Raw genomic sequence first — 24,771 nt, forward strand, 5'->3', positions numbered from 1 at the left:
GTCACAGTAGTGTAGTAATTATGGAATATAATGCAAGCTGCTCTTATAATTAGGTCACAACTGAATGTAGGGCAGCTAATTGACCCAATTTCTTCAATATTCATGTCAAATGTGGCCCATATGCAAGCATTACATGAAATGTGCGTTTCGAATTCAGAGATGTCGTTACCTCTTCCTATAATGAGCCGAAAAGCAGAAACAAACAAATCCCGTGCGTCTGTTCTTGTGCATTTTTTATTTTCGATTTGGCTTGTGGGTCTGATTTGAAATGAATGGAAATAAACCATCTTATACTATTTCAATAGTATCTCTAATCAACAGAAGGCTCTAGGAGGGTATTAGTTCCCTTGATGCATTTAACATCCTGCAGAATCCTGTGGGGGGAATCAAAAGGCGTCAGTGTTCCCATTTTACGCGCTCGGAACAGAAGCGCCTGGCTTTGTTTTTATCAAAGAAAACGCGTAAAGAAAACGAGTCCAGCAGAGTTTCAAACTCATCAAGGAAAGTTTTAACACATGTGTAATTAACTTCTTGAAGCTAAACTATGCAGTCTGACCTTTCTTCTTCCGCGTATATCTTGATTTGGGTTTTAATTTACGCACTCATCTGAGAATTTAATGAGCGTAATTGGGGTGGAAATGAGCACCTGACTGACACACACCTGCGTTACATTTTCAAGTTGATAATTTTCAGATTCCCGCCTCTACCTCTCTCTCTCTCTCTCTCTCTCTCTCTCTCTCTCTCTCTCTCTCTCTCTCTCTCTCTCTCTCTCGCTCTCTCTCTCTGAGGCGGAGTTTATCCTCTCTCCGCACGCCGTGTGGACTCTCCGCACTTGTCAGTCGCAGCCTCCGTGTGAGAGGGAGAGGACACCGTGTCGTTGCTTTTACAAGTCCACAGAGACAGATAGAAAAAAGAGGAGGGGACACTTTCTAGCATTATCCTCGCTTATGATGTTCCCTTTCATGGGAAAGCGACCAAAGCGACGGAATCACTGGGAAATCCGCGACTGGCTTTGAAATTATTGGAGGATATTGGCTGTGGTGGAAGTGGAGTTAGCCGGATGTGCAAGTAAGTAGGATGTTGGCTCTGATGGTGACAGTGAAACGCGCTTATTTGAACTTGAAATTGGTATTTATGTGCTTATAAGGTGTTTCTCAGTCACAGTGGCTGTAGTATTTTTTGTATTCTAAAATATACATAAAAAAAAAAACTCATCCTATGACTTCTGGCTCCCAATTACAGGCCGTTGAGTGGCAGCTTTGCGTGCATGTGCTTCAAAGACACATTGTTACCAGAAAGAAGCAGAGCTCTAAGGTTATTTTTTGGGTTTGGTTGTTTTTTGGGGTTTTTTAAGTGGGTAAATCTGCATGTTCAAGCTGCACATTCATACTTGCAGAGCACGCATTTTGACTGGCCTTTAGTGTCTTAAATTGGGGGGTAAAGTTGGATTTGATGGTGCCTCCTGTAGTTGAGGTGATGGCTGCACGTCAAAGTGTGAGTGAGTGTGTGCGCACAGCATGGGTGCGTAAAACGCTTTAAGCATCCAAAGACATAAATTAACGTGATTTTATTTCTTGTTATTTTGTGTGTTTGTGTGATGGGCCCCGGTGTGACAACAGGCAGGCTCTCGCTCTCTCTCTCTCGTTCTCTCTGTTTTCATTTCTATCCTTTTTTTATTATTATTATCTCTGTTGATCGGAGAGGCGGCCCCTTTAAGAGACGATGGGTTAGTTTGTGTCTTTGGTTATCTAGCTGTATGAGTTTTAATTTCATAAAGCTAGAGAACCGAAAGTACGAACTGATGCCGAGCACTTCGGAGGAGAGGGGTCCAATCTCCGGGAGGAGGAGGAGAAGATGCCGGGGCAGGAGAAGGAGGAGGAGGAGGAGGCTGGAAGCCCTGATGCTGAGGGAGGCTGCCTCCGCCGCTGTGGAAGAGCGTGGTGGTGCTAGTGGAGGTGGTGGTGCAGGGGGTTTGAGGGGGTGGTGGTTCTGATCTTGATCTTCTGAACATGGAAGCACCGGCAGCACCGGCGTGCATGTCGTCCGGGTTCGACCGCCTCTGCCGGAGAGGCGTTTATGGCACGCGTAAAACGGAGCTGGTCTCGCGGTGATGACGCCGCGGCCTGATGACGATGGCCGCTATTTCATTCAACTTTACACTACAAAACAAATAAAAAAACATGCAAAAAGAGGAGGGGATGCCACTCTGCATGCTGGCGTGTAGTTGTCACAACTGTGTGGGTGTTGTAACGGCAATATCTCAGGAGGAGAGACAGAAATAGTTAACCCGCTCCTGTGATTGGCCGACCCGGGACTCACGTGACGGTGCTGGCAGCAGCAGCAGCAGCATCATATCGCATTATGAGATCTCACATGTTAGTTATGGCAATTTCTGCTCGGCCTAGAAGTTTGCACAGGCTTCATTTGAGCCAATAATCCTGCAAGTCCGAATTCATCCTGCAGAGCTGCGTGCAGACTCACTGACTCCTCTAATACTCTCAATGTATTTCCTTTATGAGCAGTGAAGTCTGAGTGATGTCCCCTGGCTGTAATTAACTTGACATTATGAGTGTGATGTATAATTGCATGCACATGTACATCACTCGGTGCAAGATGAGGCCACAAAGTATAGTGGGGCGGCCCAGTGAGTGCTCACACACCTGCTTTCAGTGTTTTTCCATCATCTGGCTACTGTGGGCTGTTTGATTCCTACATTCAGACTTGTGCAGGTTACTACACATCAAACAGAGAAGAAGAGATCGGCCACCGCCGTTCTGTATTAAACCTGCTTTGGGAGATGAATCCGAGTCAGATATAGCAGATATGTTCAAATTCCATCGTGTGGATTCATATTTTTTTCCTGCTCGATAAGAACAAAATAGGACATGAGCTCAGAGTTTGATCTATTCTTAGAGCAGAATCAGCAAGCCTTAGAGATGACTGACTATCCCAGAAGTCGCAGCATGCTCTATTTAGACCATGACTGACAATATTTGATGTGCACCGTTAAACAAGCCCGTGTGTTTGTGAGTGTGTACAGTTTGTGCATGAGCCAGAACATGTGATTTGACCTCTGTAACCCTCCCCACACACACGCACGCACGCACACACACACACACACACACACACACACACACACACACACACACACACACACACACACACACACACACACACACACACACACACACACACACACACACACACACACACACACACACACACACACACACACACCTCCCGAATTGATGCAAAGAAAGGCACGGATTAAAATAGTGTGGGATTACTATTCATATGACCCATCTGTTCAATTTTACAAATCGCAGGGATGTTTGGGGAATTTCAACTGTTTATTTTACATACAAGTAGTTTTTTTAATGTCGTATCTGATATTTTAGTAGCTTAGCAACTGTAATGCTGCATAGATAAAGCACTGTGTTTACCACTGCTTTGTGGTATGGTTTCCCACAGCGAACACTCGTTGTGGCTTTTTCCTTTTGACACCTTCCATTTCTTGATCCAGCGTGATTTGCTGTTTACAAAACACAAAATGTATTTAACCTTGCATCGAGTCAAAATAATGTGAAGTGCTTAAAAAAGCAGCACTCTTGTAGAAACTATAACAATTTCAGGAGAATGCTGTTAGCTGCAAGGTCGACACAAATGCACTCATTCCCCTTCTGTCTTATGTACGTTTGCACTGCTGTTAATTTAATGCTCAAATGCAATGTTGTTGTTGTTTTGTTTCTTTTAATTACGCGTGGTAGGCTTGGGAGTTTACACACATTAATTCTCTTTTCTCTTGTCTTTAAAGGAAAATGTCGGCCCTGAAGTTTGCATTAACTCAGACGGAAGACAAACTTCCAGCAGGCAGGATGAAGAGCTGCCATCAGCCCGCAGGTGAATATTCAGAATGCATTGCAGGGCGAACACAGATGTTTCCTGCCAAGTGCAGAAGCAGTGTGCCACATACATATATTTTGGGTGTAGCAGAGAGTCCGCGGAGTTAAGAGGTCAAACTTAAGGATGCTGGAGGCTTGCAGATAGTATGTGTTTGTGTGTGTGTGTGTGTGTGTGTGTGTGTGTGTGTGTGTGTGTGTGTGTGTGTGTGTGTGTGTGTGTGTGTGTGTGTGTGTGTGTGTGTGTGTGTGTGTGTGTGTGTGTGTGTGTGTGTGTAGCATCATCAACCAGCGTTTGGAGCCTTGCTGGTGGTTGATTGTTGTCCATATTCTGTGGAGCGGGCGGCCAGGGTTGGCCGTGTGTGGGTGTGAAATAAGACAGTGAGAGACGGATATACCGAGCTTGAATTTTAAGATATTCTTCTCTTATTATTCTGCATTAAGGCTGATTTTGGAAATGTGCTGCTCTGCTGTAATCCTCACCATCACATTCAAACACAAAGAAACACTAGGAGAGACATTTACTGCCGTTTCTATTTGCGCTCGCTGTAAATGTCAGTTTTAACACCTTTCATGTATTCCTGAGAATATGCATAGAGCGAGGAGCAGCAGTACACCGTCCCCCGCAGCAACAGCCAGAGTGTAAACGGCCTGATTGGAGCGCATGAAGAAGGGCCTCCATGTTGAATCATTCCTTTCTTCTTTTAAACATTTTTCACATCACACCCCCTCCACAGGCCCCTCTATCCTCCCCACTCTCAGACACACGCAACTCTCTTTTTCATTCTCATACATTCAGCGTTTTATCCCTTTAAACACTGATCCTATTTGTCAGGTAGAGTGTGTGGTAGGTGCAGGGGAGGTTGCCGTGTAATCTTCGCTGCGGTTCTTTATCCCGTTAGGGGAGCACAGGCGTAGGGTCTCACCCAACGTTTGGACCCGCTCATGTGGAAAGAGTATTTGGGTGGCTCTGTCCTTTTTGCCCCTAATACCTTCACGAAGCCGACCTCCTCCTCCTCCTCGTGCAAAGTCTCCTGATTGCCAAAGTGTTGATTTCTGCATGCATAATTCAGCTACGCTGGCACAAATAAAAGATTGTCCATTTAAATCAATTATAAGATTATTTATGTCACAGAATTTTTATGTTTAACCATAAAACTAAACAAGGTATTTATTCTTTATTTTTTAAAAACCTTAAGATGACGTTGCTGGTAGGAATTTCAGCTACAGGAGAATTCCTGTTTTTCAGGTTGTCACACTTTTCCCTCCAGTTTGCCCTTAAATAGCTGGGAATCAGGAATTAAACAGTAAGTACATATTGTTAGCAAGGTCAAATCTTCATGGTTCCACAACCTTGAGGCTCAATAGAAAGCTCAGTTATTCAAATTTAGTATGGAGTTCTTTGAGTCGCCCAGATTTTCCCAAGCTTTGTATTAGCATATGCAAGGACCGGCCTGTGCTGCTGTTTTCTAAAGTGGATGTAAATTATAACCTCAGTATTATACAGGCTGATAGGAGATAAATCTTTGCAGTAATGCATTGCAGCGAATGGGGGTGGGGTGGGTGGGGGTGGGGGTGGGGGGTGCTGTTGTGGAGGGTTTGAAGTGTGTGTGTGTGTGTGTGTGTGTGTGTGTGTGTGTGTGTGTGTGTGTGTGTGTGTGTGTGTGTGTGTGTGTGTGTGTGTGTGTGTGTGTGTGTGTGTAAGGTACAGTACAATAGCCAGTGGCAGATGGAATACAGACAAGCAAAGCACTTGTTAATAGTCATGCTAAACGTTCTTTTCACCGGCTTTTAGTTTCTCCAGATTTTCTGCCTCAGTTTGGAGAATTCTTCTTTTCCTTTTTTTACATTTTTTTTTTTTTTTTTTAGCTCTGAAATTTGCGTGCGGCTACATTTTTTTTCCGGCTACACTGGTGTTGACGCAGCTCTGAAAAGCGTGCACGGATCGTTCAAAAACAAATATTAACACAGGGAGATTACTAAGTCGAAATTTGCACTTGTGCGGTCCGAAAAGGCTGAGGGGTTTCAGGCCTCACGAGCAGAGTGCAGATCTCTTTGGGATCCCTATGCAAACTAGGGCTTGAATAATGAGACGTATTTATGAAGGGATGAGAAGGGGGTCCTGCTTTTGAAAGCCACTAGGCTGGAGTCTGAATGGGATAGAAGGAGGCGAAGGAGAGGTGGGGGTGTTGGTGGTGGTGGTGGCGGGGGGGTTAGACAAGGAGGGAACGGGGTGTGTATGTGGGTGAGTGAGTGTGAGTGTGTGGTGGGGGTACAGGGGCCCCCAGCAGTCCCAGGCCTCGGCCAGGCAGCTGTGAAAAGGGGTCCCGTCTTTTTCCCACGCCCAGCAAGACGCGAAACAGTGCGGCAGCTCACTAGGGTCAAGTCCCATCGCTAATACACACACACACACACACACACACACACACACACACACACACACACACACACACACACACACACACACACACACACACACTCAGAGGCAGAGATGGCGTGTAAAAGTTGTGCAAATTAACAAGCTGTCTGGGAGGCTCTGTGACATGGGGGACACCTGCTATTCTCCCAGAATGCTTTGCGGCCGGGCTAGACGAGACAACAATCAGGTCATAACTTCAACTTGAACTTAAGATTCTGCTCAGGACCTAAAACAGCCTGAAGTATGATTCTCTCTCTCTCTCTCTTTTAGTGCACTTTGAAATGCTCCTCATTCTTCATACATTTTAGGATTATAATCATTTATTTAATGTAGTTTTGAAATATTATTTATGCACATTATTCCTGACTGTTTAGGGTGTATCGATTATAGTTTGGAGAAACCGTGCAATGATTTACAAGTATGGTGTTTCTCTGTGGAGACAAACTTGGCCTTGTGCTTGATCTGAGACTCCAACTGTCAACTTGGCATTGTCTGTGCCACACACACACACACACACACACACACACACACACACACACACACACACACACACACACACACACACACACACACACACACACACACACACACACACACACACACACACTCAAACGCATTAACACACATTCTTTAAAATGTTCTGAAAGATTTTTAAAGAAGTAAATCTTGAAATAGTCTTGAACATGAAAAACCTAAACTATTTTCAGTGACTTGTTTTTTTCTTCTAAACAATATTCTGTTTAAAGAAATACTAAATAGCTATTTACTCATACTCCCATATGTGTTACTTTTTTATGAATAGTGTTGGCATCACAGTGTTTGACCCCTTTACTTTAGCAAAGCATTTAATCCCGGTTAGTGTGTCTAATTAATGCATTTATCTTGAGACTGTGAAGAAAAATATGAAAAAACTGAGCTTGAACATTTGTACTGTTTACAAAAAAAACTGTTTTTAGAATTTCGGTCCTGTCAATTGTATTTTCTGTAAATAACACATTTTATTGAAGGACAGTATAACTCAATAATGCATTTGAGGGATTATTTTACTATTATTATTTTTTTACTAGAGATGATGAAATATGTGTGTTTTGATCAGTTTTATATTGGTATTTTATTGCATATGTCTCATTTAATGGTGTTTCCTGATACTGAATTTGAACTTTTGAAGTATGGAAATGACCCTCAACTATGGTCTATGGCTAAAATTTGAATTTTCACATATTCTGGTGAGTTGTCTGTCGGAGGTTAAGGAGCTGAACTCTCAGTGTGACCGTCCATTATTATAAAAGTATAGAATGTGTGGCGCTGATAAAGAGCGGCAGTGTTTCGTAGCATTTGCATCATTTCTGTAAAGCTTTTTAATGAGCTGAAATTAAAAAGCGAAATAAGGAAGTGTTTTTATTTGCTTCAAGTCTGACACTTTACTGCACCTCATTGTTCCCTGTCTTCCCTCCTTAGTTTAATCTTCATGTTGGCCGGCGAGTTGAGACGCTCCATAAAAACGCCATCCATGTCAGCAGCTGCTCTTTTACCGCCTTCACCATGAAGTCGGGGTCCCACCCATCCCTTCCCCTTTATCTGGCTCTCCATACTGGCACACCAATCAAAATGGTGCAGCACTCACTTCCCTCCCCGCTCGCCTCTGTCGCTGCATCAGGGCTTCACAGAGCGGTGTCACACTAATTCAGTTCCCCCTGCCAGCTCAGGCTCCTTGCTTTAATTCCACACTGTGGAAAAAAAAAAACATGCCCGCCATCTCTGCGAATACATTAGTGAGCATCCTCTTCTCACACACACACACACACACACACACACACACACACACACACACACACACACACACACACACACACACACACACACACACACACACACACACACACACACACACACACACACACACACACACACACACACACACACACACACACACACACACCGCCAGCACTGGCTCAGTCGCACAGTCACACCGTCCCTCCTTCTCTATCTCGCCTCCTCATTATCATGTTCCCTCCTATTCAGATGAGTTTCAAATAGAGAGGGGAACCCTTCTAATTAGCTCTGTAAAGATGCTTTGTTGCGGTCAGTGTGGCCACCAGTGTGTGCACTGAGTGAGGATGTGTGACAGCTAGTGTTAGCATTGAGAAAGTGTGTATGGGCCCTTAATGAGGTTTGTTAGCTGAGTGTGTATCCTGCTGTTTGAATACACCCTCGGCAGCCTTTGAAGGAACAGAGATGAAGAGAGCGAAGGAGGAGAGAGGAGGAGAGAGGAGTCTTTCAGCGTGGCAGCTCGCAGAATGCAGATGATGCATTAGGCCCAGCGTGGTTTCCATTCAAACTACAAAATGAGAGGAGAGTAACGCTTTGCTTTGGCTCTGTCCGCCAAATCTGTGGGAAATATACGAGGGTCACCGTGCTCATCAAGCACCTCTGACACCCGCAGACGCAGTGTACCTTCAGTGGGTCAAAAAAACGGTGCAAGAAAGTGGAGAATATCTGAGCCCGCAGACATTTTGCTAAAAATAGTAATCATGTCTTACATTGGCGATGGAAACTCACAGGGATACCTCGTACTTTGTGTCGAATAAGAGTCCATTGTTGGAGTTAACAGGGAGATATCCGAAGCCCTGGTGAAAATCACTAGTGTGTCTGAATGAATACTGACGATTTGTACTCAGTTACTGCTACAGTTACCTTGAGAGAGCAAACAGTAATGCAAATTAAATAAAATCCTCTACTGTTAATCAATAACCCATAGCAGGACTTTCCTGTGTTTAAAGACAAAAAAATTATAAGATTAATTCAGACATATTAGTAGTTACATAATATTATAAAAGTAGTTTCCATGTTCTATAAAAACAATACTCAAGAACCTATTTCTTTACTGTATTGTGAGTATTTGCAGAGCTAAAAAAAAAAAAGAGTACTGAAAATGTGTACTCATTTATACCTACAGTTACACTACAGTATTGTTGCTAAAAAGTAGTAAAGATTTGCTCATTTTAAAATTTTTTATGATTAATTGAATTCAAAGTTACGCTGTGCTTTCAACAAATACAGATAGAAAGCAGAAATTCTCATTTGGATTCAAATTGTGGCCAAACTCAGTAGTGATTTCCTACTTTCAATGTGTAATCTTAAAAGTACATATATTTTTAAAATACTACGCCATTACAGCAATGAGAGTATTTAGAAATGCACAATGATTGTACAAATAGTTAAGTAGATTCAATGGTGTAAATAGTCCTCTAGTAGGAGTAGAACACTGCTTGCTGTTTGGAGTAGTGTGTCTAGTTTTCAGATTTCTACTCAAGTACTTCTATTGTAACAAATAAGGAGATTTGTTAAATAATAATAATCTCATCGGCGACAAAGAAGCAGGTCAAAAAGTGTGAATACTAATACAAATTTCTTACGTATTCTGCAGTTACTTCTGGTTTAAAAAAGTGGTGAAGTAGATTCAATGGTGTAAAATGTATTTTAGTATGGAGTAAAATCAGATTAAAAAAAAATTTAAGTACCCAAAAATAGTACTTAATGACAATGTTAGCACTTCAGATAGTACTCAATTAAAAGTAAAGGTGAAAAAGTAGTCTTTACCAAACCTATAAATATTTTGTTTTACTCAATTCAATCCAAAAATATATATAAATCTGCAAAATTTAAACCACGATCCTGTCAATAAATGAAAATGTAAAAAGGTATTGACTCAATGCACACATTTCTCTAATAAAAAACGCAAAAGAAAGGATAAACAACTGAAAGTTACACTTTTGTAAACAAAAGTAAGCATCAAGATGTTTTTAAAAAATAGTTTTTGGCTCCAAACATGCAGATCAAAAGGACTGAATATTAATTCAAATTGTGCCACTCTTGATTTTAAAAGTAATCAAGAGATTACACAGTGTGGAGTTTAGTTAAATACTAGTCAGAGGAGAAGTATTCCAAAATACTTATTAATTATGGTGACGAGAGAGAGGGGGGGAGGGGGGGGTTGGTGTGTGTGTGTGTGTGTGTGGGGGGGGGGGGGGGGGGGTGAAATGGGGGATTGGATGGAGCCACACAGCCGACCTGCTGGGCCTGCCTGCTGCCTCAGAGATTGTAAACTGTCACTCAGGATGCAGACAGACAAGCAAGACAGACATCATTTGCCCACATTACTCTGTAATACTGAAACTGTCGCCCATGCAGCCTCCTCTGCTCCCCTTATTTTTCAACCCTCGCTCCATTTGCAGGCTTTTCTTCCTTTTTTTTCCCCCCCTCTCCCCCTTCCCTCTTCTTCTTTCCACCCATGCACATGCATGTATATGAAATCCCTAATCTATTTTCTCCATCTTGCTCCAGTCACACTTCCTCCAATACTTTGTGTTGATGAAATGAGTCGGCTTGCGGTGTACTCTCCCCTCGCTCATTGTTCGCTGGTTCGTTGCCTCTCTGTAGGAGGTAGAGAGTGTTTGGGCTCTTTCCCCCTGTTTTACCAGTTTACCAGTGTAATCCTTTACACTGGCACAATGAGCTCTCAGTCCAGCCACAGGATTCTATTAGGCTCCCAGAGAGACACAGGATCTCCATAAACATTTTCCTGCTACCCCCTCCTCTCGCCACCTATACCGCGGCGTGGCCTCAAATGCAGGCGAACTGATAGCTTCCTTTATACATTCTAAACAGAAACCTCCCCTTTTGTTTCTCCAGAGCAGATTCGTACCTGTCTGGTAAAGCAGGGTGGAATAAAAGCACATACTCTTACATTACCAACGGCTTGTTAACGCTGTCAAACTGACTCCCAGAACAGCGTTCCTTTACAACTGCCAAGTATATAACAAGCAACTGCGAACAGGCAAATGCTTGTTATATGGTCTTTGGAGGAATGCTAAAAGATGTTTCAAAAAAATGTCAAAGCCATTGGAGGATGGGATTCCTGCTCTTTGCTGCAAACACGATCCCATTAAAGTCTGCAGATGAAGCTCACAGATTCCTCATCGCATGCACGTGTTGGACGTCAAACTCACACGCTGGCTCGGCACTTCCCCAAAACAAGCACAAGTCGACATCCAATTTGGTGTTTCAGCAGATTGGAGATTTTGTAAGATAAACAGCAGTCAATACAGTTAACCAGGCCGCAGATCTTTCACTTGGCCCATTCCGATTGGTGATCTGACAGTAAATTCAATTTCCTTTAACAGTGCGAAGAAAAAAAGATGTTCCGTGGCACAATGTTGATGCTACGTTCATGCTAAGTGATGCTAGGTGGCTTTTTGTCGCAAATGTTGACCCTAAATCGACCAGAAGCAGCTCACACACAAAACAAGGCATCTTATCTGTGCTGCATAACGCCAGTCGGTCACTTCAAAGACTAGCACATGCACAGCACTCTATTTCTCTGCTTTCTGGTAGTTTTGACATTTTCAAGATATCGGAAACCGTGTCGGGGTTATCGAGATGAGAAATACGCGGCCCAAGGCCCGCTCGCCATGACAGAATAGAACAGCCAGAAAAAGACGACTTCAGCTTTAAGAAATAGCTGTACTGAGTTACAGAGCAAATATGACAACAGTTAATTATGAACTGTACAGCATGAGTGCGTAGTTCAAAGATACAGACAAGAAATTAATGGTGAAAACAAAAGGTTACTGGTTCAGATCACAATTGGGGCACCGGAAGTATGTACACTGTTAACAAAATGCTATAAAAATACAGTGAAGTTTTATTGTAATTGTAATTAGAGCAAGCTGCTGTCACCATCTCATAGTACCGTACTGTATTTTTTCATTTTTAGGCAGTCTGACATTTACGGTCAAATTAGACTCTAAGGTGTGTTAGTTATTGTTGGATCACATTCCAGATCACTTCATAAATTGATAAAGTGGTCGGTTATATTTTTTAGATATATCAAACATTAAAAATCTCCAAATTTTACATTTCTGCCTCTTTGTTGTTGAGATGAAACATTTTGATTCACGGAGCAAATACGTGTTGAAGCAACAGAATATTCTGGTACAATAATAATAATTGAATAGAAGTGAAACAACAAAGATCTGTTGGAAACAGGTGGAAAAGAATAGAATAATTGGAACAATAATCGACGCACAATGCAATGTTCCTGCATCTGCAGAGACATCATCGGTGTACTGAGGTCAGTGCTGCTCGAGGTACTCAGGTTTCATGAGAGTATTATGTAAAGCTATTTAATGTCCTGAATGAAGCCTGTTAGTGCAGCTCTGGGTGAGTAAAAGCAGATATTCTTCAATAAAACCTAATTGGTGAACTTAGTGAGTTTTTCTCTCAATTAATTACCCAATAAAACCAAATATCGAATATAAACACTGTGAGCTCAAATGTAAAGTCCAGACTTTTATAGAGCAACAAGAGAATATAAATTGTTAGAAAAGATTTCTCTATTTTCTGCACTTATTTTCCCGACAGAGTTTAAAGCTGCTTCACCTGATTTAGAAGACGCAGTCTGAATCACAAGACGTCTCCTTTGATCCATTACAGAGGGAATTGATGGTTTGTTTGATTGTCTGATGAGAAACTGATTGCTGGACGAAAACCACGATTTCATTTGTCCCGTGACATTTGTGCGTCCATTGTGGTGAATTATAGTGCGGATGTTGAGCGAGTGTCGTGAGAATGTCTTACAAGTGTCGTCCAATGTAGAATGAGTATCTCAAGCGAGTGTCGAACGGTGTTGGGTAACTATTGTACAAATCATGTGCGACATTCACGACAAATCCAAGCAAACAGACGCAGTTCTTTTGAAATTCTTCTAGCATTCGTGCGAGATGCACAATGTACCCGTTCAGTGTGAGAAGATTCCTGCTAATTGGAATCTTTTCCTCACAGTTCGTTCCTCCAGACACGGTCATGAGTTGCTGCAACCCAGTGAAAATTTTAATATGATGACAAAAGTACACTTGACAAAATAGAGACATCTGAGGTATTTCTATAAGCTCCTGGTGTTACTTCTCAACAACCCAAGACTTTATCAGCATAAGAAGACACTGTCAGAGTAGTTCCAGATGCCCTGCAGCAGAGGAATGTTTTCACACCCATGTACCAGTATTGATCATCTTTGGATGTATGTATTTGTTTATCGATTTGTATTTTTTTTTTATGTATTAGTGAACAAAACAGCCTGTTTAACTGTCACTGGATGAGATTCAGAGTCAATCAATTTTCTCAACCACTTTGTCAAACAGAGGGTTGGACAAAAACTGGGCGAAGGCAGGTGACACCCTGAACAGGTCTCCAGTCTCGGGACATTAAGAGTCACTAATCGAATAGAATAGAGTAGAAATACTTTATTAATTCCAGAGGGAAATTCTTGCAGCAGAGCAGAATAAATAGCATAAAAGTTCAAATATCAATATGACAGAATAAAGTGAAATGAGTAACAATAGATATCGATATGTACAGGGCAAAGCGTTAACTGGTATCAGCATAGAAGAATGAAATGAACAGAGAAACACAAGCAACACCATCTACGAGGTGGAGTCTTTTTGCTACAGGATGGAGGGATTTCTCTGTGGTGGTGGAATGAAGCTGCTCCTGCTGCTGATCAAAACATCACGGAGTGGTGAGAGACATTGTTCAGGATGGACCTCAGTTTGGACCAGATCTTGTCCATCTCCACCTCCCCCACCTCACTGGCCTTTCTGATGAGTTTGTTGAGACTGTTGGTGTGAGTCACCCTCAGCCTGCTTTCCCAGCATGCAAAGAGGATCACGCTCGCTACTGACTCACAGAACTCCTTCATGAGGTGCGACAGACATTGAAAGACCTGAGAAATATAAAGACGGCTTTGGCTCTCCTTAGAAGGCTTCAGAGTTCTTAGCCCAGTCTAGTTTATCGTCTCTGTATACCCTCCATATACCAGTCCTCCACACTGGTCCTGGATGGAGACGGGGACACAGACACCCTGTTCCTCGTCACGTCCACCTCAAACTCCTCGGCCTTTGTCTCACTGAGCTGCAAAAAGTTCTGCTTGCACCAAGTTACAAAGTTAGTATAAAGTCCACCGTCGGCCTGTTTTCAGTCTCATCACTCCCACTGATACATCCAACCAACCAACCTGAGTTGCAAGTTTTTGGGCGGTGAAAGGAAAATGATTGAAGAAGACTGTCTTGTCTTATTATAAATGGATTCATTTGAAAAATCCTAATGTGTTGCTGAACGTGTTTACGCATGGATTATCTTTTAAAGTCATAGGGCTCCAGAATAATCTCTGAATCTGCATCTTGCGTTTTGTTCCCCAAGTCCAAAGCCATGGGTCACACGGCTCCTCCTCCTCCTCCACCTCCCTCCTCATACTCAAAATAACCCTCTATGTCCTCCTCCCACCCCCCCTTCTCCTCCCATCTTGATAATGCAAGCCTTTTCTTTCTCCCCGGGTAGAGGGCTGCCCTGAACCAACATTGTCCCCTACGCTGGCTCTAGTGGGGGGCCCTATTGTGTGTGAAGGAATGGCGAGTTAACACCCATGTCTGAGCCTTCTCAATAGGACCATTGTGTCTGAATCTTCCTCCGGCTCACCCAATCTCACCCCACGTCACTGCCCCCATCTTACACACTCCCGCTATTATTTGATGAAAACATGCACGTGAGAGCGAACTCCAAATTATCGAACTAACCATCCCGTAACCAGTTTTAACCCGTTACTTTCCGTGTCTTCTTAATTTTCCAGCAGAGCACACAGAGCTGAATATGTCTTTGTCGCTGTGTTTGACAGAAATTGAGGCCAGTGGGTGCATTGATTGTTGAAGGAGGCCCCAGCAATTCATTTTTCTTATGGAAAAGAACAAAGAAGTGCACATAAAGGACTGCATTGTATTAGCATGATAACAGGATGCTTTAGAATACTTTAACATGCAATAACGGACAGAGGTGCCAGAAGTACTACCATTTTTCACTGAAGTTGGAAGTAAAATGACCAGCAATACTTCTTTACTGAAGTTAAAACTTACATGTATTGTAAAAGTAAAAAAAAAAAACTTTTATTGTTATCAAGGTAGGAAACAAACCAACTGGACAGAAAAAGGAAGTCGTAGAATTCAACCATTTCTGATGTTTGTTGATCATTTTTATAACTGTTTCAGCTGCTCTGATCTTTTCAATGTAACTCTGAATGATCCTCATCGACGTAACAAACAAGGAAAGAGGCAGTTTCATGAACTAAAAGAGGAGAAAGTAAAGATGTTTGTCTCCACATGGAGGAATGGAAAGTGGAAAAGTCCACATGAAAATACTACCTCTAGTAAATGATTGTATTTCCAAGTTTCAAACAATAAATGTGAAGTCTAATGATTTTAACCTTTAACGTTTGTATTTCCGAGACCATGTTTAAAATCTGAGCAGAAAATGGACGCGCTGGTGTTTCATGCAGTATGTTGAGCATTTTTATTTGTTTCTGTACAGCACTGAGTGCCTTGGGGCAGGTTACAAAAGAGCAAGTTGGCGTTTTCTTCCCACATATTTTTAATCAAAGTGTTAGTGTTTACATTTGCATTTGCATGAAGCAGAGGGATGCTGAATGCCAAAGGTGAGATTTTGAAAAACACTCTATTTTCCTTTTTTTCAGATGGAAACAAGGGTGGGTGGTTGGAAGGCTGGATAAAGGCTGGTAGATGACTGAACTCCGAGACCCGGCGCAGCTCATCATCATTGCCACGGGCTCTCGTCTTCCTCCTTCTCCTCCTGTGGCTCCTACCTCCATCCAGGGGTCCAGCAGAGCCAGCGAAGCCCGAGCGGGGAGCTAGTGAGTGGGCCGGGAAGGATGGAAAAGGCCCCCAAAGGCTAGAATCACCTCTGGAGCTACCGGCATGCAGGAGAAATCAATATGAAACACAGAAGCTCCGCAGCTCTGAGTGGGGTTTCCTGTGTTTTAAGTGTGAGGCCTCGGGGCCCGCAGACCTCCAAAAGACAGGCCCTGCGTGGCTTCTCAGACTGGACCTCAGTCCTGATCTCCACTGGCTGTGTGTGTGGTTCCGCTGAAGGGGATTTCTCCCCAAATAATACCCAGAGTGTTGAAAGACTGCCAAGAGGGATCTTCTTTTCTCTTGATTTTTTTTTCTTTTTTTTTTTCCATGATAAGATTGACACACAACCTGGTCCAACACCACCTTCTGCCTCTGGCTGTTTAAAAAACAGTTTGGGAGTTCTGCTTTTGACTCCGTCTCCTTCCTCGACTTGCCTGTTGTTTATTCCCCAACTAGTTTTTATATTTGACAAAGAGACAGTACGATCTCTATTTTCTATTCCTCTCTTGGCTTCACTGTTTCTATGGTGAGCCGCAGCCGACACGTGTCTGTTCAAACCAGAAATACTGACACACCAAGTACAAGCATCGCCTAATATTCTATTTCACAGTTTTTTTGTTTTTTGCTTCTTCTTTTTTTTTCTTCTTTTTTTTCTTTTTTACTGAACTGCAAAGAGACCTGGAGATCACAGAGAGAGACCTTGTAGAAAATGGCAAGTATCTCCCTTTAACACTCCACATTTTCCACTCGGTGAACAGCTCTTATTACCTCACATGCTGCCTAAAATAGTGTGTGTGCGTGCATGCGTGCGTGCGTGTGTGTGTAACTTGGCATCCTCTGAGAATAATTCAGGATGATGAGCACCGCTATGAAAGGCATTTCTTCAAGTGTAAAAAAAAAAAGAAAAAAAAGAAGCCCCTCAAATCTGAACATTTACGACTGCTGCGCTGTCGGTGTTATTAGGATCTACATCAGAGTGTGTGTGAACGGGCGTGCATGCTCGGCCTTGAGGAGTGTTTGAGTGCGAGCGGCAGCAGCTCCCAAAGTGCTGTCGTCGTCACAGTAATGCAGCGTGGTTGTTTCCATCCAGATGGGCACAGCTTCAGACAAAATGGCCGCCAGTCTTTCCCTCTGCCAAAGATGGCGAGTGCATCTCCCTTGCCTGCCATCTGTGCGTCCGTTAGCTGTCGAATGTAAATCTGGGCTAATTGCATTTGCATAACCTCCAACCATCGCATCGTTGCCGTGCGCAGATAATTGATCCTGTGTGAAGGCGGTAAAAAAAGAAAAGCGGGCGGGCAGGAGTGTGAGCAAAGCGATGCTTTAAAAAGCGTTTGTTGTTGTGAGCCTTTTTGAATTCTTTATTTCATAGCAAGCATTCACGCCCTGCGATGTGTGTGATAGGTGTTGGGTGTGTGTGAGATCAAGTGTCTGGACGTACTGCACCATATGGTGCTCTCGTGTTTGCATGTGATTCTCCCGCATGCAAATGTGAGACACTGTACAAAAGATTAAGCCGAGGCTTTGTTTAATCAGATAGCGCTCCGTCACGCATGCACACTCACAGTTTTTTGGGGTTTTTTTTTTACACGCAGACATACATAATGCACAGAAGAAAGCATTAAAGCAAACAGAGGAGCTCAGACATGCACGTAGACTCTAATTAAGAAGGGATCCATGGGCCCAACAAACTCCAGACGGGCAGACCATAATAGTCTCATTTTCATGCACATGGGTGTCTGGTTACCATGGCGCTGAACAAATTGTTGGGTGACTGATTTTGCTGGAAAAGAGCTGCACATGAAACATAGAAATAGGCGGCAGCACGAAAATTGCTGCATGAAGGCACGCGGATTGTAGCTTTGAAGTATCAACGCTATTTTCCGAAGAAAACAAGGGACGACCCCACTGATTCGCATCTGTTTCAGACTTTGGAAAAGCACCTTTCACCAAACAAGGGGGGATGCTGCCCCTGTCTGATCACTATAATAACAGCCATAGCGTTGGATTAAAGCACTGTATAATTATTACGCCACGTTTCTGCGTCGTTTTTCTCGTCACATTTTATGGAGCAAGTTTTCTTTAGAGGGGGGGGGGTGAGGAAGGAGGGTGTAGGAGGCGGATGGGCTGGCGGACGTTAATTCATGCGATCAGAACAGGCGAGCAACAATGCAACACTCGTATTTGCATTTGCCCATCAAGGCAGCTGCTGTGCTGTACAGTTAGGTCTACTGTGGGCAGCAAAATGGCGGTCACGCGAATCATAGGGTCTGTCTGCCTGGTCGTGGGAGCTGAGAGGAGGAGGAGAGGGGAGGAGGAGGGAGGGGCGAGGAGGGGGAGGAGGGTTTTGGGGTGTCTGGTTTGAGAGTGAGAGGAAAAGAGAGGGTTACGGGGTCTAGACTGGGGGTGTGGGGGGGGGGGGGGGGGGGGGGGGGGTCGCCGAGGAGGGGAGGATGATGTTGGGGGTGTAAGTGGAGGGGTTATTATTTGAGGAGGGGGGCGTCTGGTGTTGTTGGGTCGGGGGGGCATTAATAAGGGACTGGAGGGTGATGGTGGTGGTGATGGTGGTGAAGGGGAGGAGGGGGTTAGTTTGTCTGCATTTGTGAACATGTGTCTGTGTCTCGGCCATTTGCATAGAGCGACGAGTGCACCCATATGCTGCCCGGCGGGACAAATTCAGCTCCGTCCCCTCGCTCGGTCCCACCGAAAGCCTGCAGAGCATTTCACGTCACCTGCTGGAGGGAGCGGGAGCGGGAGCACGCTCTCACCCGTTCCTCACAATAACACTTAAACACTCGTACTATAACAGCAGCCTCGTGTCGGTCGCATCACTGTTTCTGTCCGTCACGGCGCCCAATGAGCCTCCGCGCAGCTGCTCGCAACCAATAACAGACGGGGAAGAATCAGGAAGAGGAAGGAGAGTCACAGGTTTACCCCTGATGTGCCGGAGGAAAGAGAGTCAACAAAACGGCTTTGACGCCAAGACATGAGGGGCAAAACCAGGGCAACAGATCGCGTCCAAGGCGGGATATGCAATGAAAGGAGAAGGAGGGATTGTTTAAAGCCTTTACAGCTTTACAACTTCATGTTACAGCAGTAAAATAAAACAGACAGAATACAATGTAAGACCATAATAAATGTTATAGATGCATTTGTTACAGAGACTCAGAATAGCTTTTACTTCCAAATTAAAAACCTCTCGCTATCACGTGTCAGCTAGTGCGAGTTGTTGCTTATGGATCCGTCCCAGCAAGTCACACACTGGATACAAGTGCCATGGTTTTATAAGCACTGCCTGGCTGAGCAGCACAAAGACACACAGTTAATCGAAGCAAGAAAATGCAATAACATTTGCATGACAATGAAACCAGGCACTATATATTGTTTATAGATACATTTAAGGGGGGAATAAAAAAGTCTCTCCTCCACTGAGTCATGAAGACAGAGAGGTCATCGTGAGGACCAAAGAAATTCGGACAGCCTCGACGAGGAAACAAAGCACATCTCCGTATGAATGCTGCTGGAGGCCCGAGCTCGGAGCGTGGGAATCTCAGAGGAACATATGCAAAAGAGTCGGGCGGCGGCGAGACACCAGAGCTAGCATGAATCCTGTTGTAGCAGGTGAAAGAGGACCCGGGAGTTCACAGGTCAAGGCCAGCGACCGGGCCGTCTGGATGTGTGTGTGTTTTTGTGTGTGTGTGTGTGTTTTTGGGTGTGGAGCAGCATCAGTGTTTCTATCTTCCATTGAGAGTTCATGTCGCTGCTTGCAGCCAGTGGCCAGTGAGTAAAATAATCAGGAAGAGGAAGTAGAGGCGAGAAGAGTTTGTCCTTAATGTGCTGGAGGAACGACACTAAAGATAAGAACTTTGAAGGCAAAGGATGAAGAACAAAAGTATTAGATTGTGATATGACCCTGGTGGGATTCACAATGAAAGTCAAAGGGGGATTCCTCAAGCGTTACGTTCATTAGGGCATAGATCTATACAACTTCATGTTTGAGTATAAAAATTGTCTCATAAATGTGATGTAAAACAAAATAAGAGTTGCACATCAAAAATTGTATGGACTTGTTAGTTTATGTTTTTTTCCAAATCCAACTATTACTATGACCCGTCAACAAGCATAATTTACTATTTACTGCCTCTGGGGTAGCCTTTTAAAATAATAACTATATTATATCTCAAAAGTGCCTGATATGGGGCATTTAATCACATCATTTTTAATGTGTGCAATAAGAGTTGAGAGTAATTACGTGAGTTTCATGAATGCAAGGTGACAGCTGTGCTTTACATAGATTTTTGAAGACATTTATTTGTTTTTGGTCCGCTCTGCTGGTGATGGACATTTATTCATAGACAATAAAGATAAGAATAGACCAGAGGGAGGGTCGATTCCCAACAAATCGCGCTCAAAGTTACACAGTTAATCAAAGCAACAACAACAAACATTAACACAGGCACTTAGGCACTTCTTCTTTGCATAACAATCAAGCATGGCACTGTGGATTGTTTACAGATGAATTTAAGGGAGAGGTTCAAGTCTCTCCTCCACTGAGTCATGAAGACAGAGAGGTCATCGTGAGGACCAAAGAAAGTCGGACAGGCTAGACGATGAAACAAAGCACATCTCCGTATGAATGCTGCTGGAGGCCCGAGCTCGGAGCGTGGGAATCTCAGAGGAACATATGCAAAAGAGGGCGGCGGCGAGACAGCAGAGCTAGCATGAATCCTGTTGTAGCAGGTGAAAGAGGACCCGGGAGTTCACAGGTCAAGGCCAGCGACCGGGCCGTCTGGGTCTTAGTGTGTGTATGTGTGTGTGTGGGTGTGTGTGTGGGTGTGTGTGTGTGTGTGTGTGGAGCCACATCACGCGTCACACTGCGTTTCTTGACATCATGTTGGCCAATTAGCGTTTGTTGAGCTGTTCGCAGCCCACAGCTAATCAGGAAGAATCAGAAAGAGGAAAGCGAGCCATGGCTGTAGCCTCAATGTGTCGGCGGAGAATCAACACAATCCACAGCTTGGGAGGCAAAATAAATGTTTCACAGTTTCACAGCTAATTGAAGCTAAAGTAACCATGGGCACTTTTTTGTTTGCATGCCACTATACATTGTTTATAGATGAATTCAAGTGAATGGGTGAAAATATGAAAAGTCAAAAGAGTTTGACAAACAGAGACATAGAAGTAGTGCACATATTTGTATGAATGCTGCTGGATGGTTGCACTGAAGAGCGTGAGAATCCGAAAAACATATGCAATTTGAATCAGGGGATGGCGAGGCGGGCGTGCCAGCATGAATCCCGTTGGATCAGGTGAAAAGAGCTAGAGAGTTTACAGGTCAAGGCCAGCGACGGGGTCGTCTGGTTCATGACTTTATGAGTGTGTATGTTGAGTTGCATCACTGTTTCTGTCTGCCAATGAGAGTTTGAGGAGCTCCTTGCAGCCAATGGCCAATGAGGAAGAGTCAGGAAGAGGAAGGAGAGGCGAGAAGAGTCATGATTTCACCCTTAATATGCCGGAGGAAAGAGAGTCAACAAGAGAGCTTCATAGGCAAAAGATGCGAGGCTGAATGAGCACAGCAGAGGCGTACACAGTTAATCGAAGCACGTCTTCTTAAATCATGGCACTAGATTTTTATAGATTAATTGAAGAAAAGAAAATACAGATGAAAGCGTCTCCTTCACTCTGAGGTCACCGCAAGGCCCAGAAATGCTCGACGATGAAACAAAGCACATCTCCGTATGAATGCTGCTGGAGGCCCGAGCTCGTAGCGTGGGAATCTCAGAGGAACATATGCAAAAGAGGGCGGCGGCGAGACAGCAGAGCTAGCATGAATCCTGTTGTAGCAGGTGAAAGAGGACCCGGGAGTTCACAGGTCAAGGCCAGCGACCGGGCCGTCTGGGTCATGAGCGTGTGTGTGTGTGTGTGTGTGTGTGTGTGTGTGTGTGTGTGTGTGTGTGTGTGTGTGTGTGTGTGTGTGTGTGTGTGTGTGTGTGTGTGTGTGTGTGTGTGTGTGTGTGTGGCCTCTCCGGCTGCCGTCTGGGTCTTGCGGGATGCAAATGAAGTGGCCCGGCTGTTTGATAAGCGCTGCTGGCTATTATTAGCCGGGGTCTGGTTGTTCAGAGAGGAGCGGTCCGTTTTGGACAAGAGCTCCTTCATCATCTTGTAGTTGCAGCAAATATCAGACAGTCAGATAGACGGGCATGTTGAAGTCAGATCCCCCCCCCCCTCAGCACAACGTGTGATTGTGTCGTCTGGAAGCTTTTTCTCGCCACATCTCCGCTTCCTGTGACATTTCTTGTGTGAGTGACGCGCTGCTGGCCTGCCGCTCTCTCCCGTGTGTCTTTGTTTCTGACTGATTGACGGCAGCTTTGTAGCGAGGCTCCGCATTTCCATGATGGAGGAAATCATCAGGAGTGCACCACTTCATGCCGTGTATTCAGACGACGAGTGTACACCGTTTTGCTGCTACGCTTTCATGCTGACAGAGAAAGCTGGCGGCACTGGGAGTGTCAACAAAATGCCTGTATGTAAAAGAAATCTACTTTTGACATATAGTGGCACGGATATGGGATTTTTCTAAGAAATGCTGGAACAGTTTTTTCATTAAAAACACAGAGTGACAGTTTGTTTCACTCAAGGACACTTTCTTTTTTTTCAAAATATATTTCATATCACTTTTTGCTGGGTCTGCAGCCAAACACAGAAAATAGAATAAAACCAGTTGTATAAAAATTCAACACAAAAGATCATTTTACAAAGCGAAGAAACATTTAAGATGGATACAGGTGAGACTGTGAAACAAAATAGAGTAGAGAATAACAGAATAGAATCACTTGACAAAACTGAACAGAAGATATGTTGAATCGGAATATAACCTTAAAAGTAGTAAAGTATTATATTTTAATATGGAATGAATAGCATACTGTATAAATAAAATAGATGAAATAGGAAGCATAGAATCTGTGCCTAATGAGAATGATCAGAATCAATAAGTAAGTAAAGTAGAACAAGACAGAACAATCAGAGTAGAATCTGTTAAACAAAGCGGACCAAAAAAGAATATTTTATATGGAACGGAACATTTAGGATAGACTAATAATATACCTTTGGAGTAAGAAATAATGCTGGTAGGTCAATCAGTGATGAAAAAGATTTGAATCACTGAATGAAGTCAAGTAAAAATATGTATTTTTTAGAAAAGAGTGGAATGAGGTAGAATAAGGGATCAATTAGAATCACTGAAGAAAACAGAAATGGACAAAACATTTAGAATCACTTTCACTAATTAGAAATGCAAAGAATTTTCTTACACAGAGCAAAATATTTAGAAAGCAAAAGAAAGGGTTTTTAAAATCGAGTAAAAATGAAAAGAATCCAGTGAAATAGGACCAATGACAATAATGAATGAATAGAACAATAGAATACAACAGAAGTGATTTCAAACAATAAATCAAATGTTATAACCAAAAACATTAAGCATAAAATGGAATAAATTGAACAAAAAAATATCAATAGTTTATACAGAAAGAAAAACTGAGTTACAGTAATATGGCTATTTGTGATTTGTTACTTCCACTCCTGGACATGAGAACACAAATTGTTGACTCTGTAGTCAGTGCATGAATTGTTCTCAAGTAAAGTTACACACTTTAAAAAATGATTGAGAGTGAAGTGAGTATGTGTAAAATTGTACACACTCATGTGTAAAGGTGTACGTACGTCTGTATAAAGGCTGCACACTCATGTGTAAAGGCTACGTACTTGCATGTAAAAGCTACCTACTTGCGTGTAAAAGGGTACGTCCTCATGTCCAATGGGTGTAGGTACTCGGGTACAAAGGTTACGTACTTGTGTGCAAAGGTGTACGTACCCATGTGTAAAGGTGCACATACTCGTGGTATCGCTTTAAGGGCATTACCTCCTCAGGAGCTGAGTGAAGGGAGGAAGTGAGTGAATGGGTGAAGGCGAGCCGTGCTAACGCTCTGCATCCAGGCTTCATTAGCTCCACAGAAAGGGACGGCCTCCTCCCGTCCCCTCAATAGACCCATAGAGCTGTCTCTGGCACAGTGGGGAGGGTGTGTGTGTGTGTGTGTGTGTGTGTGTGTGTGTGTGTGTGTGTGTGTGTGTGTGTGTGTGTGTGTGTGTGTGTCTGAACCATTGACTCTATACTCATAGTTTCTCAGTCATGCCTAAAGGAAGCTTGCCATTGACACTTTCTTAAAGACCCGAGTCTCTCTCGCTCTCTCTTTGTCCGTCATGCTTTTGTTTTCTCTCATGTGCTTGCCATTATTCTCCAAGTCTCTGTTTTTACTCTTTAACTCGTTTCATTCTTTGTCGCCTCTCACAAATCTGAAGACTCAGCCAAGGACCGTGTACTCTATGCAGGATTTCGACTTTTATTCATTCACTTTAAATCAAGGCAACTTTTCTGTCTGACTCAGAAAATCTTAATCCCGACCTTTAAAGGACTTTTAAAGAAAAGCTTAATATTAACACATATTTAGTTTGATCACTATTGAAATTATGCACAATTACCATTTGTATCGCTTTTATAGTTGGCACACTACATTTGGTTCTTATTCATCTAAATATTATGGTTCTCGTTAGAGGTCTTGGCCTGAAGGGGACACTGGTTTGAATCCCGGTTGCAGCAGGAAGCGATGCGGCGTAAAAACTAGTCTACGGTGCAAGTTGCATT

General features: G+C 43.4%; 1 long non-coding RNA gene across 1 annotated transcript; it reads left to right on the forward strand.

Annotated features, from left to right (window-relative positions):
- Positions 1-837: 837 nt before the first annotated feature.
- Positions 838-18,102, forward strand: LOC308124953. Its single transcript, XR_013936350.1, has 3 exons — positions 838-1,068; positions 3,815-3,900; positions 15,896-18,102. It is a non-coding gene; the product is annotated as an uncharacterized lncRNA (long non-coding RNA).
- Positions 18,103-24,771: the final 6,669 nt, after the last annotated feature.

Source organism: Lipophrys pholis, assembly GCF_963383615.2.
Source record: "Lipophrys pholis genome assembly, chromosome: 1".
Classification (NCBI taxonomy): domain Eukaryota; kingdom Metazoa; phylum Chordata; class Actinopteri; order Blenniiformes; family Blenniidae; genus Lipophrys; species Lipophrys pholis.